Source organism: Phascolarctos cinereus, unplaced genomic scaffold, assembly GCF_003287225.1.
Source record: "Phascolarctos cinereus isolate Bilbo 61053 unplaced genomic scaffold, phaCin_HiC Scaffold_9;HRSCAF=440, whole genome shotgun sequence".
Classification (NCBI taxonomy): Eukaryota; Metazoa; Chordata; class Mammalia; order Diprotodontia; family Phascolarctidae; genus Phascolarctos; species Phascolarctos cinereus.
In genome coordinates, this window is record NW_027556402.1 from 150950799 (window position 1) to 150964608 (window position 13810).

The window sequence follows — 13810 nt, forward strand, 5'->3', positions numbered from 1 at the left end:
TCTGTTCTCAAGGAGCTTACAGTCTAATGTGGGAACACAATACAAAATAGGAAGCTGAAATTGGGGGAAGGGGCAGCAGAGTGTTGCACAAGTAGGCATGATGTGCCCACAGTCAAAACCAAGCTGCATAGTTGATGAAAAATGAAGATTCTGGAAACGTTCTGAGTCTTCCTTGTTAAAGGGAGGCTTTGGCATGAATGTATTGGTTTATCCCCCATATGACTGCTACAGGGTATGAACTGAGTTGTACCAGGGATGCTCTTTCTCCCTTTATCCACTCTAACCTTTTCTGATGCTCAAAGTTCCTTTAACATGAGGAAAAGACACTTTGTCTAATGAGAGCAGAATTTCAAAGTATAAATTCCCTTAAGAGCTAACACGTTGACTTAAAATTGGACATTAGCATGGTATAATAGATAGAGTTAATCTGGAGTTAGAACAATATGGTTTCAACTTCTGCTTCTAACACTTAATAGAAATGAAGAAAACAAAACGAGACTTCTAGTAGGTGGCAGAAATTTCTACTCTTCCTCTGTTTTCTTGCTAACTGGGAAGGTACTGCAGGCAAATCAAATTCAGGCAGAATCATCTTGGGTCATCCTCCCCAAAATGGATCTCATCTTCAAAACTTTTTCTTTTCATCACAAGTACAAGCAAGTGGCTGGATAAGTCAAAGAAGATGCTAAACACACTGCTTTGCCCAATTTGCAAGTTAGATGTTACTTATCATGCCCCCAGGTGAAGGAAATAGACACAGATTTATAAATACATGAAAGGACATAGTATGAATACTTCTATCTAACTTTTTATGGATGCATGATAGCATCTTCCTTAATAGGTCCTTTGCAGTTAATTTGAGTACTTATAATACTCAACAATGACTTACTTGTTCAAAGTTATTCTTTTTTTTGGCTAGGAAATGGGTTTAAGTGACTTGCCCAAGGTCACATAGCTAGTAAGTGTTATGTGTCTGAGGCAGGATTTGAACTCATGTCCTCCTGACTCCAGGGCCAGTGCTCTATCCATTGCACTACCTAGCTGCCGCCTATTCAAAGTTATTCTTATAACAATATTGTTATTACTGTATACAACATTCTTTTGGTTCTGCTTATTTCACTCTTCATTCTTTCATGCAAGTCTTTGCAATGTTTTTCCTAAAACTAACCTGCTCATTTCTTATAGCATAGTAGGATCCCGTCAAAATCATATACCACAACTTATTTAGCCATTCCTCAATTGTTGGGCATCTCCTTAATATCCAGTTCTTTGCCACCACAAAAAGAGCTTCTATAAATAGTTTGGAATATACAGATTCTATTCCTTTTTCCCTGATCATTCTGGGAAATAGACCTGATGGAGGTATTGCTGAGTCAAAGGGTATACATAGTTTTATAACTCTTTGGGTGTAATACCAGATTACTCTCCAAAATGGTTGGATCAGTTCACAGTTCCACAAACAGTGGACCATTTTTTCCACATCTCCTCCAACATCTGTCATTTCCCCTTTCTATCATTTTAGCCAATCTGATAGGTATGAGATGATATCTCAAAATTATTTTAATTTGAATTTCTTTTATCAATAAAGATTTAGAGAATTTTTCATATGACTATATATAGTTTTCATTTCTTCATTAAAAAAACTGCCTATTCATATCCTTTGACCATTTATCAATTGGAAAATGACTTGTAGTTTAATAAATTTGACATTTTTTTCTATATATTTGAGATATAAGACCTTTATCCAAGAAACTACCTATAAATACTCCCCAATTTTCTGTTTCCCTGCTCATCTTAGACACATCAGTCTTATTTGTATAACCTGTTTTTAATTTAATGTAATAAAAATTATCCATTCCATATCTCACAATATTCTGTATCTCTTATGTATTAAATTCTCCTATTCATAAGTTTGATAGATACTATGTTCCATATTTACTTATGCTATCTCCCCTAATATCTATATCATATATCCATTTTGACCTTATCTTGGTAAAAAGTATAAGATATTGGTCAATAAACAATTCTTGTGAGAATCTTTCCAGTTTTCTCAATGATTTTTTCCAAATAATGAATTTGTATCCCAAAAGCTTAAATCTTTACGTTTGTCAGACACAAAGTTATTTTAATCATTTGCTATTGTGTATTGTATGTCTTCTCTGTTTCCCTAATCTGTCTTTCTATTTATTAGCCAGCACCAGAGAGTTTTCATTATTTCTTCCTTATAATATAGTTTAAGATCTGGTACTGAACTGGTCATTTCGTCTCTTCCCCACCTTGCTTTTACTCAGTCAGTCCTCCGTGTCTTATATGCACTGCCTTTTTACCTCTGCCTTTTAGATTCCTTGATTCCCTTCAAAACTAAACTCCATACCCACACTTTTCTTGATCTCTCTAAAAGTTAGGGCTTTCTCCCTGCTCAATTTATCTTGTATTTACTCATTTGTGTAAATGTCACACCTTCCCAGCAGAATATAAGTTCCTTGAGAGCTGGTACTGTTTTAAATTTAACTTTGTATCCCCACTACCAAACACTTTGTATAATAAGCACTTCTCACTGTAAACAGTAATTGCTTAGTAAATACTTATAGAACTGAGTTGCCTCCAATACTTCAAGGATGCATGAGTATAAAGGACTTTCCCTCCTCTAACATGATCTCCCCATGCCTAAGCACATGACATATGTGAATTTTTCACAGCTTTATTAAAAAGTTATCAATCCCTTTATGTAATCTGTTGATAAACATTTCTAACTGACGCTCATATTGGTTAGGCAAATTGTTCAATGTCAGACAGGAATCTATTTCTGAGAGACAGAATTAGAACCAGTTTGTACAAGTACCTTCAGAATAGTTCCATTACATCTATGGTTTTTTGAAATATTTAGAAGAAACATCACCGTATTTCATTTAATAAACAGTTAATGGATACAAGACACTGTGCTAAATCCATATATATCTATATATACACATACATACATTTATATGCACATATATGTGTGCATGTGTGTGTGCGTGCACGCACGTGTGTATCCTAAAAAGAAATACTTCAATGTGATGTTTTAGCTCAATAATCTTCAGTGCATCTCTTGCCTCTTAGAAGAAACGTAAGTCCTCAGGCAATTCCTCTCACAACAAGTCTAGAATTTTTCACCAGGCTGTTCCAGCTCTAAAGGTTTTGTCAGATCTTTGACTCCTCTATCAAATCTTTTAAGAATGTGGGGTCACTTTCCTGCTAGAATGAGGTATCTGAGTGGGACATATATGAAGAAAATTCAAAGATCAGTGAGACATCTACTTGTTTTAAGTAGCTTATGACTTAGAAGTATTATATGTGTGTGTATGTGTATGTATGTGTGTATATATATATATATATATATATATATATATATATATATATATAATGTGTATATATGTATATGCAAAATGAAATATATTGTGTTGAAGAAAGTGCTCTGAAAGTGGAAAGGATGAAATCACTTATGTCTGGAGGTACAGGGAGTGGATCTGTGAAGGCTTCATTAAGGAAATAATATTTAAGATGAGCTTTGAAAGATAGGCCAGCTTTTAACAGAAAGAAATGAAGTGGGGTGATAAGGGAGCCAGCACAAACAGAAAAGAGTCCAGGAATTCTATGAGCAAATGCAACAGAGATAGGAAAAAGCAGATAAAGTGAAAAGCAGGTAAGTAGTCCATTTTGCCCATTGTTCTCTTGATTCTACCAATAATCTAGATGTGAACAAGGAACAATGCCCAAATAAACCACATTAAGGAAAATAATATGCATTGTTATAGAGAGTTAGTGTAAAGATAGGGATATCAATTGTTTTCAAGTTGTTTTGGCTGAGTTTTAACTAGTAAGGCTGATTTGCATTATTGTAGGATGCAATGCAGTTATTCTTTTTAATTAAAATATGACCATTTAAAATTCACCAAAACTAATTATCTTGCCTCATTCCCTAAACATAAGCCCATCTGTTGTTTGTCTTTATAGTCAAGCATGAGGTTATTTATATATATATATCTATATATGTGCTTAAATCGCCAAATTTGTCTTTAAGCTACTTTAAGATTCAAGGTTACAGTGATAGGATAGGATATATGGTGAATATATGGTGAATATACTGGACCATTAACCATGGTTAAACTTTTCTCATTTGGAATTAATGTATTAGAACCCTATACAAGTTAATAAATCAAGAAGAGAAGATTCATCACCTTCAACAAATATTTTCAGTCTCTGATTTATCAGAGAGATTAAAAATACATTTAACTTTCTAAATGACTCCTGAATGAAATAAAAAGGAAGTGTATGTTACTGTTCTGAGATTGTTTTTTGCCTCATTATACCCTTTGGGAGGGATTTCATATTTCATTTTTACTACTTAGGGACAAGATAAATGTCTATTCTTACTAATATATCTGCATCTCAGAAAAGAGTAAAGGCTTCTCTAATCTCATTTTCAAATATAATATTTATTTCAAGAAAACAGTTTCCCCCTTTGTGATTTTTCATGTAATAATTAATAACATATCATCCATAGATTACTACATTCCATCTTCTTCCTAATATGGCCTAATGAAACATAGAACGGTCCAAATGAAAGAGAAATTTGAATTGTACACTGTTAGGTTTTGCTTTTGTTACATTTTTATTGTTTTATGTAAGAACTGAAACCAGGCTGATAAACACTCACCTTGTAGGGAAATTGCTTTTCATGAATCGATAAGAATGGCTTATAATTAACATGTGAATTATTTGTTTGGAAATGGCCTTTAAAGTACATTCAAACGTGTGAATAAGGCCCTTTCTTCACAATTCATAAAAAAAATACATCAATCAGTGCTTGCTGAATTATCATACATTATAGATTAATGGATGTGAATTATGTACCTTTTAATCATATTACTTAATGCAATCCAGATCTTTCTTCTTTCTCTGGTACATTACAGAATTTTTTCACATGCTTTGTATTTTGCAGAAGAATCTATCAAAATGAAAGTATAATATTTCATTTAAAATTAATAGGAAAAGCAATGTAACATCTCTGTTCCAGGAATATCTCTTTATTTTGCTTGTAGCACTAACCAGTAGGTGGTATCATTGTAATGCTCTCTTCAGTATTCTGTTATATTCTCTGACCTGTCTAGTTTTCTTTGTCCTTCTGTATCCCACAGCCTTCCAATTCAGAGATGATGAAATAAAGACAGGAAAGTATTTTGACATGTAGCACTAATATTAATGGTGCTATATCTTTATCCAAGAGAAATAAGATTTTAGATTTTGATGTGTAAGGGGACCTTCAACATCATCTATACTAGTGGTGTCAAGCACAAAAAGAAATGGAGGCGTTAAACTATACCTAAGGAATGAGGGTACATATTGATTTAGAAAACCATATATTAAGATCACCTATGTTTTATTCCATTTATATTTATTTTGTTAAATACTTCCCAATTACATGTTAACTTGCTTCAGCCACACAAAGAAATCTTGTACTCTATATTCTGCCAGTGGCCATGTTCTCTGCACATCTAATCTAGAAGACCTCTCCTCAATTTACAGATGAGGAAACTGAAAGGCAGAAAGAGTTAATGACTTACTTGCCCAAAGTCATACAGCTAGAAAGTAAAGTTGGTAACTGAACCCAGGCTCTCTGATTCCAAATCCAATGCTTGTGTTCTTTATTTAAATAGATATTTTTTTCCATCACCACTAGTCAATCAGTCAACAAATATTTATTAATTGCCTACTATGTACCAGGCATTATGCTCAGTGCTTGAAATAGAAAGAAAAATAAAAGACAGCCCCTACTCCCAAGGAGCTTGTTCTATAAGTAAAAATATAAATTAATTGATTCTCTTGATATTTGCTTCCTAAAACCAAAATTCATAAATATTTAAAAAAATGTTAAAATATATCATGTAACCATTTTCCTTCTTTCCCTCCTTCTTTCATTCTTTCCATTCTTGTCACTGAACTTCAGCTGTCAACATGATTGTGGTCATGATCCTTCTGTTTGGTGGTTTGCCCCAGTGAATTTCTTCTTTTCCCACAGAGCATGGTTTTACTAAACAGTTTAGACAAAATCAATTCAGTTTAAAAACAAACCCAATTATTAGTTAAAATTTCTCAGGACTTTTTCACATCAGAGAGTAAATAAAAACTACTTTGAGCCCTATATGGCCCCCTTTCATTTAAATGTAATTGTATATGATTTAGTTCCTCAAGATTTACCCTTATTTTCAATTTATTGTTCAAGGACAGAAGTGGTCAGGAATCTGGAACTTTCATTGTATTTCATTTAGTGGAAAGGGATGGAACAGGAGAAGGCCTTTCAAAGTCAGAGAAAGCAGAAATTCCTGCATATCCAAATGGTTTCCTTAAGATTACTAAGGAATTTCCCAATGACCCTTCCAATACTCCTCCCATTTTCCCCCCACTCCTTTCTATTCAGACTTTTTTCCCTTTCTTCGAACACCCATACATGCTGGGAAACATTGTAGGATCTCTCCTCCATGAGAATAGAAGGTGATTTAAAGTCCAAAGTTTTGTTTGTTTGTCTTTCCTCTCTCAAATTTCTATCAGTCATAGGTGTTTGTATTACTTGTAGGTGACGTACTGCTGACAACTAGGAGGCACAATGGATAGAGCACATAACCCGGAGTCAGGAAGACCTGAATCCAAATCCAGCCTCAGACACTAACTGGCTATGTGACTCTGCATTGGTCACTTTACTCTGTTTGCCTCAGTTTCCTCATCTGTAAAATGAACTGGAGAAGGAAATGTCAAACCACTCCAGTGTGTTTGCCAAGTAAACCCCAAAAGGAGTTATAAAAAGTCAGACATAACAGAAAAGAAGACTGAATGGCAAAAACGACATTGAAATACCAACTTCAACGCTAGTATAGGAGTTCTTAACTATTTTTATGTATTAAACAATTTCGGCATTCTGGAGAAGCCTATAAACCTCTTCTCAGAAAAAAAAATGGATGAGGATTTGGAGTTTTAGGTTTAGGAATGTGCTTGTGTGTGTGTGTGTGTGTGTGTGTGTGTGTGTGTGTATTTTAACATTTCAATTTGTTACATGTTTTTAAAATTTTTGTCTTTTTAAATTTTGAGTTATAAATTTACTCGCTTCCTCCAATGCTCTAGCAAACCCACTGAAAAGGTAAGCAATGTGATAGTAATCATACTTGTTAAACTAACTAATGCAAACCATATTTCCATGTTAGCCATATTTCAAAAAAGTAAGAAAAACAAAGTGAGAAAATTATACTTCAATTTGGATTCATTATCTATTAGTTCTCTCTCTGGATGTGGATAGCGGTTTTTCATTCTGAGTCCTATGGAATTGTATTGGATCATTACAGTGATCAGAATAGCCAAGTCTTTCACAGTTGATCATTATTACAACAATATGTTATTGTGCACAACAATCTTCTGTTTCTTCTCACTTTACTTTGCATTAGTTCTTTACGTGTTTTTTTTCTTTCCCTGAAACCACTCCCCTTGTCATTTCTTATAGCTCAATAGTACTTCCTCACAATCACATGCTGTAATTTGTTTAGCCATTTCCCAGTTGGAGAGATATCCTTGATTTCCGACTCTAATTCTTATTTCTAATCCTTTGTCACCACAAAAAAGGCTGCTATAAATATTTTTATATATATAAGTCCTCTTCCTTTTTCTTTGATCTCTTTTGGATATGGACTATAATGGTATAGCTGAGTCAAAGGTGTACAGTTTTATGACTCATTGGGTATAGTTCTAAATTCTCCAGAATGGTTGGAACAGTTCACTACTCCATCGACAATTCATTTGTATACCCCCATCCCCTGCAACATGTCATTTTTGATAGGTGTGAGGTGATACCCCAGAGTTGTTTTAATTTGCCTTTCTCTAATTAATAGTGATTTAGAGAATTTTTTCGTATGATTATAGATAGCTTTGTTTTCATCTTCTGAAAATTGCCTGTTCATGTGTTTTGACCATTTATTAATTGGGGAATGGCTTTTATTTTTATAAGTTTGACTGAGTTCTATACTCAGTATATATTTGACAAATAAGATCTTTATCAGAGAAACATGCTATAATTTTGTTTTGATATTACTTCATTGTGGTATTTTATAGCCTAATGTAATTTCCCTGATTACCTCTTTTAATTAAGTCTATCTTTGCTTTTACTCTGTTTGAAGTTATGATCACTACCCTTGCCTTTTTTTTACTTCAGCTGTAGATTCTAATCCAGCCATTTATTTTAACTGTGTCTGTCTTTCTGTTTCAAGTGTGTTTCTTGTAAACAAAATATTGTTGGATTTTGGTTTCTAATCCATTCTGCTATCTGCTTCTGTTTAATGGATGAGCTCACTTAATCCACATTCATGGTTATGATTACTAATTGTTTTTTTCTTCATATATACATATGTGTAAACATATATATATATATATATGTAAATATACATATGCACACACATACACACATGCATACAATGCACACACACACACACACACACACATGCACACACACAATGAGTTGTGTATAGAAAGGTAAGTTACCAAATAGGGAAATAGGAGGAAAAGGGAATAAGAGAAAGGTGGAAATGATAGAAGGGGAAGAGGATTAAGGGGGAGAGAAGAGATAGAGAAAGAAAAAGAGAGAGAGAGAGAGAGAGAGAGAGAGAGAGAGAGAGAGAGAGAGACAGACAGACAGAGAGAGAGACAGAGAGAGAGAGAGGAAAATGAAGGAAGAGGTATTAATCATATACTTTGCTCATTTTTTCAGTCTATTTTTTGACTTTGATTTTTATGTTGAAGTTGGGTTCTGTTCCCTGGGACATAAGGAGGCACTGTCCTAAACTTTTTGCTTCCGTTCTGGGGGTAGCTTGCTCTGAGGGTCTCCAAGTTTTTGGTGCTTCCAAGATGGTGTGATCCTGGGAAAGGTATGGTCACAGCTCTCCTGGTCTGTGCTCTGGTCTTTGCCAATAAGATTCCTGATCTCCTTCCATCATAAGCACATGCTAGTGTTCCTCTTTTGCTTTGGAAATGTGAACAAGGCCTCTCCTCCCTTATGACTGAATAATAGTGCTCCTGTCCAATCTGGAGCTGCAATCCCAAACTGTGAATGTGCAATACAGTTGCCAGTTAGTGCCAGCTATATCCAGTTCCAGCAGAGTCACTTGTAGTCTTTTTCTGACAAGTTGCCTAACACTTTTCCATCTCTGGACTGAGAGCTCTCAAAGCTGCTCCTGCTGTAGCAGCAGCTATTGCTACCTATGCTTGTCTGGGCTCTGGCTGTGCTTTCACCCTGGTATCACAGACTTCTGCTGACCTCTTAAGTTTTCTTTGGCCAATTTTAAAGACTATACATTGTGACCAAGTAGGCTTCATACTAGATAGAAACGCAATGATGGCTTAACATAAGGGAAACTATTAAAATAATTGATTATATCAATAATAAAAATAACAAAAATCACATGATAATGTCAATAGATGCAGAAAAAGCATTTGATAAAATACAACACTCATTTCTACTAGAAACACATGAAAGTATAGGCACAAATGGATTTTTCTTTAAATTGATAAGAAGCATTTATCTAAAACCATTAGCAAGCATTACTTGTAATGAGGATAAGCTAGAAGCCCTCCCAGTAACATCAGGTGTGAAACAATGAAGCCTGCTGTCACCAGCATTATTCAATATTGTATTGGAAATCCTAGCAATAGCAAGAAGAGAAGATGAAGAAATAGAAGGAATCAGAATAGGGAATGAGTTAATAAAACTATCTCTTTTTGCAGATGATATGATGATATACTTGGAAAATGCTAAAGACTCAAGTAAAAGGTAAATTGAAATAATTAATAATCTTAGCAAAGTAGCAGGATATAAAGTAAGCCCACAGCATTCCTATATATAACCAACAGGATTCTTCAGGAAGAGATAGCTAGGCAAAATAACTTTAGACAGCATAAAATACCTGGGAATACAAATACCAAAACAAACCCAGGATCTATGCGAACAAAACCATAAAAAAAATTCTTACACAAAAAAATCAGATTTAAATAAATGGAAAAATATTAATTGTTCATAGGTAGGCAGGTACAATATAATAAAAATAACAATTTTACCAAAATTATTCTATATATTCAATGTATACTAATTAAATTATCAAAAATAGTTTATAAAGCTAGGGGGGAAAAAGTTTTCTTAGGCTGGAAAAATGTCTCAACCTAAACTTTTATTGGATCTGGCATTCAGAATTTGATTTGAGGTATTATTTGAAAATTGGTTGGAGGGGAATGTTGGGAGAGTTCTGTTGGGTGGCTGCCTCTAATCTATCTTTTTGTCTCTGCCCCTTTAGGAAGATGTTCTATCCCACTTGTTACTTTATGATTTCAGCAAACAATTCTAAAAGATACTTAAATCTATCTGGCTGTTAATCAATGGGGAGTATACTGATGGAAGCTCATGAATAATAGTGGAAGAAAAAACAATCCTAGGCCATGAGAGTTGCACCTATAATCCTGAGGGGAAAAGTAGCCACTCATCCTTTCAGCACCATACCTGCTACTTTAGTTTCATAGGAAGAGTGAACTCCAAACTGTGTTTATATTTATTTGTAATACAAGGTATTAATAAGTTAACTTTCCAGGTCAAATTCTACCAGGTAGAATACTAGAGTGATCTCCCTTATTTCCCCAATAGGGAAGAAAACCCACTGTATGTTGCTGTCATGGTTCACAGAGATAAATTCTTTTGTATATTAGATAGATCATGCCACCTTGGAAGAATTGAAAAATTGCAAGTCCCCAGAATTATCCTTGAAAACAGCTGCACAAAAAACCCTGAAGCTTGGGACAGTGCCTCCTTCACTCCAGAAAAAGAACCTAACTTTATCATAGAGTTAAAAGTCAAGAAGTAGGCTGGAAAATGAGCAAAGAGCAGACAAAGATCCTGACTATAGAAAGCTACTATGGTGACAGGGAAGATCAAAGCACAAATTCAGAAGAAGACAACAAAGTGAAAACTTCCACATCCAAAGCCTCAAAGAAAAATATGAAATTGTCTCAGGCCATGGAACAGCTCAAAAATAATTTAAAAATCAGGTAAAAATGGTAGAGGAAAAATTGGAAAGAGAAATGTAAGTGATGTGAGAAAATCATGAAAAAATAGTCAAGAGCTTGGCAAAGGAAGCACAAAAATACTGAAGAAAATGACAACTTAAGAAACAGAATGAACCAAATAGTTTATTATTCAAAATGGTAAAAGAGGCACAAAAATCAAATGAAGAGAAGAATGCCTTGAAAAGCACAATTGGCCAAATGGGGAAAAAAAAAGCCACAAAAATCCACTGAAGAAAAGAACACCTTAAAAAAGTTGAATTAGCCAAATGGAAAAGGAGGTACAAAAGCTCACTGAAGAAAATAATTCTTTAAAAATTAGAATTGAGCAAGTGAAAAGTAATGACTTTATGAGACATCAAAAAAACCCCCAATAAAACAAAATCAAAAGAATAAAAAAGTAGAATCAAATGTCAAATATATCATCAGAAAAACAGCTTACCTGGAAAACAGATCTAGTAGACGTAATTTAAGAATTATTAGACTACCTGAAAGCCATGATTAAAAAAAATTCCCCAGACATCTACTTTCAAGAAATTATCAAGGAAAACTTCCCTTATATTCTAGAACTAGAGAGTAAAATAAATCATCTCCTTAAAAAGATACAAAAAAGAAAACTCCCATGAATATTATAGCCAAAATCCAGAACTCCTGGGTCAAAGAGAAAATATTTCAAGCAGCCAAAGAGCCACAGTCAGGATAGCACAAGATTTAGCACATTCAACATTAAAGGATCAGATGGCTTTTTCTATGATATTCTGGAGATTAAAAGATCAAAAGTTACAGCCAAGAACCACAAACTCAGCAAAGACTTTTGAGAATTCCTCATGAAAAGACCAAAGCTCAATAGAAAATTTGATTTTCAACTGCAAGGCTCAAGATAGTCATAAAAAGATAAACAAGAAAGAGAAATCATAAGAGATTTAATAAGGTTAAACTGTTTCTGTTCCTATATGGGAAGATGATACCTGTAACTTCTAAGAACGTTATCATTATTAAGGCAGTCAGAAGGAGGATATATAGACAGAGGCCATGGGTGTGAGTTGAATACGATGGGATGATTATTTAAAAAAATAAAATTAAGCATGAGAAAGATTAGTGGACTGGGAGAAAGGGAGAGGTAGAGATAGAATGGGATATATTATCTGACATAAGGCACAAAATAATTTTTGCAGTGGAGAACAAAATGGAGGAGGTGGGGAGGAGTGCATGAACATTATCCTCATTGGAATTGGTTCAGAGAGAGTAACATATACACTCAGTTGAGTGTAGAAATCCATCTCACCTTACAGCGAAGCAGGAGAGAAATGAATAAGAGAAGAATAATGGGAGCTAATAGAAGAGAAAGTAGATTGGGGAGGTAAAAGTCAGAAGCAAAACTCTTCTGAGAATGGACAGGGTGAAAGGAAAAAGAGAGTGGGATAAAAATGGGGAAAATAGGATGTAGGGAAATACATAGTATTCATAACTGTGAGTAAATTGACAGCAAATTTCTCTAATAAAAACCTTATTTCTCAAATATATAGAAAATTTAGGTAAATTTATAGAAATAAGAACCATTCCTCAACTGATAAATGGTCAAAGAATATAAACAAGCAGTTTTCAGATGAAGTAATCAAAGCTATCTATAGTTATATGAAAAATGCTCTAAATCACTATTGATTATAAAAATGTGAATTAAAAGAACTCTGAGCTACCAGCCCACACCTGTCAGATTGGCTAATATTACAGAAAAGGAAAAATGACCAATGTTCGAGAAGATGAGGGAAAATTGAGACACTAATGCACTGTTGGTGCAGTTCTGAACTGATCCAATCATACTGTAGAGCATTTGGAACTATAGGCTATAAAACCATGCATATCCTTTGACCAAGCATTCCCATTATTAGGTCTGTATCCAAAAATAGTAAAAAAAAAAAAAAAGAAGGAAATTCATATGTACAAAAGTTTTTATAGTAGCACTTTTAGTGGTGGCAAAGAATGGGAAACTGAGGTGATGTCCATCAATTGGGGAATGCCTGAACAAGTTGCTGTATATGATTGTAAGGAAATACTATTGTGCTATAAGAAATGATGATAAAGATGCTCTCAGAAAAACCTGTAAAGACTTACATGAACTCATGCAAACTGAAATGAGCAGAACCAGAAGAACATTGTATACAGTAATCAAATTGAATGACTTAACTATTCTCAGAAATACAATGATCCAAGAGAATTCTGAAGGACTTTTGATGAAAAAATGTTATTCATCTCCAGAGAAAGAACTGATGGAGTCTGAATGCAGATCAAAGCATCCTTTTTCTTTTCTTTCTTTATTTGCTTTTTTTTTTAATACTGTGTTTTCTTTCACAACATGACTAGCATGGAAATATGTTTTGCATGATTGCACATGTATAACCTATATGAAATTGCTTACTTTCTCAAGGTGGGTGAGGGCAGAGGGGTAGAGAGAGTTTGGAATGCAATAAAAAAAAAGAATGTTAAAATGTTTTTACATGTGATTGGGGAAACAAAATGTTAATTAAAATTTTTTAAAAGTGCTAAATAAGTGCTAATTTCATAATTGAATATAGTATTTATAATAAGCTAGAGCTTTGGTTGTGTTTTGGTTTTTGCTAAATGAACATCTAGGCCATGAATTTAACATTCTGTCTCTCTACCAGTCTCTGTGGAGAATAGCAAAGAAAAAGGA

The 13810-nt window shown here is 34.0% G+C and overlaps 1 protein-coding gene across 1 annotated transcript in view; it reads left to right on the top strand.

Annotated features, from left to right (window-relative positions):
- The window catches only part of GABRA2 (gamma-aminobutyric acid type A receptor subunit alpha2), a 136421-nt gene that overhangs the window by 101221 nt on the left and 21390 nt on the right, over positions 1-13810 (top strand). The gene's annotated exons all lie outside the window — the stretch shown is intronic.